At 46.1% G+C, this 3,828-nt stretch overlaps 1 pseudogene; it reads left to right on the forward strand.

The window, feature by feature from the left end:
• Positions 1 to 1,240: 1,240 nt before the first annotated feature.
• LOC136650572 (5S ribosomal RNA) lies at positions 1,241 to 1,357 on the forward strand (annotated as a pseudogene).
• Positions 1,358 to 3,828: the final 2,471 nt, after the last annotated feature.

The following is a 3,828-nucleotide window of genomic DNA, read 5'->3' on the forward strand; positions in this document are numbered from 1 at the left end:
TGTATGATGTACCAAATCACTTCCTTTTCCTTAGGTCAAGCTATTCATTTTCTTTGCAGATTTCTGCTGACATCTGAAACAGGGTGACTAAACTGATCACCCTCAGGGGGGTAAAGGGACATCGCTGATTTAAATATCAGCATCTGAGTATTTTTAGCTATTGCTGTTCCTTCATTTCATTGCTGCTTGGGGGAATCATAACTCTTCCACCAGAACTTTCATTTCCTTAATGAAATATGCTTTACAAAGGCAAAATTTGTATGTTGTTAATATTATTTCTGGCACTGGGCAGCTGTGGAGTGTCAGGCTAACTTTTTGTCTGTCATACACACATATCCCCATGTTGAAATTGCACAATAGTGCTTCTCCCCCCCCCCCCCGAAATGGTACACACTACTAGCTTCCAAGAACTGGTCAGGAGAAACCGTTCATCATGCAGAACCAACCTCTGCTCACGCTATTAATTCATTAACTCAATCAGTCACACCATGCCATCCATGTACGTACACAATGCCTTGTAGAGTTACCCAAGCAACACAGGAAAGGTCCCCATTTGTAAACAGTTTACAATCTGAAACAGATTGGAGAGGATGGGGAAATGTGGGGAAAATACTGTTAACACATACTTAAGGCTTGTTTCACTTGGAAATAATGATTAAGTGGAGAAACCAAAAGCCACCCAGGGGGGAAAAAGAGAAGGATTTTTAAACAGTGGTTCCCAACCTTTAGGAGCCTGCAGATTACCGAGGTAAAAATTGGAATAGTCATGGACCACATGCAGTGCCAGCTGTGGGCAGTCTCCACTCTCTCTGGTGGTCTGTGGGGAAGCATCTTCCAAGTGAGCATTCCCCCACAGACTATCAGTGAGGGTGGAGAATGAAATGCCCACAACCTCAGTGCCAGCTGTGGACAGTCTGTTCTTCACCCTCTCTGGTGGTCCATGAGGGAATGCTTGTTCAGTAAGACACTGGAGGTGGTCAAAGGGGATTGTCTCCTGAGGCCTCGTGGACCACTTCTCAGGGACTTGAGGACCACCTATAGTCCATGGACCACAAGTTGGGAGCCAGTGATTTAATGGAAGGGAAAGAGGTGGCACCCTGTATTCATTCAGGGAGATAGTTCCACATGTAGGGGGCAAGAGACCTTCAGTTAGCTGAAGGTGGTAGAACTGAAGAAGCAGAAGTCACAAGCAGGGATATTATAAGAAATGGGAAGGAGAATGAGCTGGATATGGAAGGAAGTCAGCAACTGTTACCCTGCATGTGCCTGGTCTTGTCTGATCTCAGAAGCTAAGCAGGGTCAGGCCTGGTTAGTACTTGGATGGGAGACCGCCTGGGAATACCGGGTGCTGTAGGCTTATACCATAGTCTTTCGAGACTGAAGGTTGCCAACCATCAGATGTCAGTAGAGAGAGTCAGTATGGGAAATCAGTAGAGAGATCTAAGAAAGCATCTCCATGGCCAGAAGAATGGGAGAGACAAATAATTTTGGCAGTTTTGGATAGAGGTAGAAGGACTGAGGTGTGAAAGATCGATGACAGTAGGGAGTGAATGGTCAAATGGAGACTTGTAGAGCACAAATCTCAGTTTTAGCTGAAGAAACAGGGAAGAATGGGTGGATTTTCACAATGTTGAACAGAGAGAAGCGACATGCTGACAACAGATTGACTGTGCGGAGCAAAGGAGAGTAGATAATCAAAGATAAAAACAAGCCTTTATGTCAGATAAGTGAGCGGATGGTGATATTTTGTCAGCCAATATGGAGGAGGATCAGGAAGAAGACACCTTGGGAAGATAGAAAAATAGTTTGGTTTGGATGTGTTGACTTAGAGATTGTGAAAGAGTAGCCAAGTGGTTATATCAGATGGGCAATAAGAAGTGTGTGCCTGGAAGTGGGGAAGAGTCCAGGCTAGAGAAGTAGAGCTGGGAGTCATCATTAAGTAGGTGGTATTGAAAGCAACATGACTATATTAGAATACCCAAGAGAAAAGAGGGCCTCTGGAACAGAACCGTGAGGGACTCCAACAGTGAGGGGAAAGGCTGAGGAGGAAATTATCTGTGTTGGTTCACTTGTTCAACTGTTCCATTGGGGGAATCAGTTAAGAACAGAGTCATGGAAACCAGAGGTGTGATGGGAGTCAAGTAAGAGAGGATGGTCAACTGTACCTAAGACAGCCAAGAACTCAAAAACAGAATAAAGATTGTTACAATTGGCAGTGAGTTTGTCATATGTGATCTTAGCAAAGGCTGTTTCAGTAGAGTGAAGAAGCTAAGATTGCAGGGGGTCAAGAAAGGAAGTGGAAGAGAGGAAGTCAAGGCAGCAGAACACTGACCAACACATTCTGGGAGCTTGAAGTAAAAAACTGGTTGCTAGTTGAAGGAATAGGCTGCAATCCTATACATGCTTTCCCAGGAGAAAGCCCCAATGAACAATGGGACTTACTTCTGAGCAGACAGGCATGTGCTTTAGAAAGGTTCAAATGAGGGAGCAGCAGCGTGTATTAAACTAGCAAGGAAGTAGCCTGAGCGAGTATATATAACGAAAATGGTAACCTGTATATGAAAGGGAATAGGTCAAGGCAGAATGTGGAGGAGTTATATTAGAATTGAAGAGTGCTGTCTCATCAAGAGCTATGTGAGGAAGAAAGAAAAGTGGATGGGGGCATGGGAAGAAGGGATAGCTAGATGAGAAAGGGAGATTGAGATAGCTCAGTTTTATCAGACAGATTTGCTTTGGACTAACTTATGACTTGTAACGGTAGATGAGGACAAAATACACTGTATTCCTTAGTCTTGTTTAAGTATATATATATTGGCAACCTTCAGTCTCGAAAGACTATGGTATCGCGCTCTGAAAGGTGGTTCTGGCAAAGCGTCTAGTGTGGCTGAAAAGGCCAATCCGGGAGTGACAATCCCTTCCACACTTGGAGCAAGTGCAGTCTGTCCCTGGTCTGTCTCTCTGGCTATGGGCCTTCCTTCTTTGCCTCTTTGCCTCAGACTGTTGGCCAAGTGTCTCTTCAAACTGGGAAAGGCCATGCTGCACAGCCTGCCTCCAAGCGGGCTGCTCAGAGGCCAGGGTTTCCCACTTGTTGAGGTCCATTCCTAAGGCCTTCAGATCCCTCTTGCAGATGTCCTTGTATCGCAGCTGTGGTCTACCTGTAGGGCGCTTTCCTTGCACGAGTTCTCCATAGAGGAGATCCTTTGGGATCCAGCCATCATCCATTCTCACAACATGACCGAGCCAACGCAGGCGTCTCTGTTTCAGCAGTGCATACATGCTAGGGATTCCAGCACGTTCCAGGACTGTGTTGTTAGGAACTTTGTTCTGCCAGGTGATGCCGAGAATGAGTCGGAGGCAGCGCATGTGGAAAGCGTTCAGTTTCCTCTCCTGTTGTGAGCGGAGAGTCCATGACTCGCTGCAGTACAGAAGTGTACTCAGGACGCAAGCTCTGTAGACCTGGATCTTGGTATGTTCCGTCAGCTTCTTGTTGGACCAGACTCTCTTTGTGAGTCTGGAAAACGTGGTAGCTGCTTTACCGACGCGTTTGTTTAGCTCGGTATCGAGAGAAAGAGTGTCGGAGATCGTTGAGCCAAGGTTCACAAAGTCATGGACAACCTCCAGTTCATGCGCAGAGATTGTAATGCTGGGAGGTGAGTCCACATCCTGAACCATGACCTGTGTTTTCTTTAAGCTGATCGTCAGTCCAAAATCTTGGCAGGCCTTGCTAAAACGATCCATGAGCTGCTGGAGATCTTTGGCAGACTGGGCAGTGACAGCTGCATTGTCGGCAAAGAGGAAGTCACGCAGACATTTCAGCTGGACTTTGGA

This window comes from Tiliqua scincoides, chromosome 4 (genome assembly GCF_035046505.1).
Source record: "Tiliqua scincoides isolate rTilSci1 chromosome 4, rTilSci1.hap2, whole genome shotgun sequence".
In the NCBI taxonomy this organism is placed as follows: Eukaryota; Metazoa; Chordata; class Lepidosauria; order Squamata; family Scincidae; genus Tiliqua; species Tiliqua scincoides.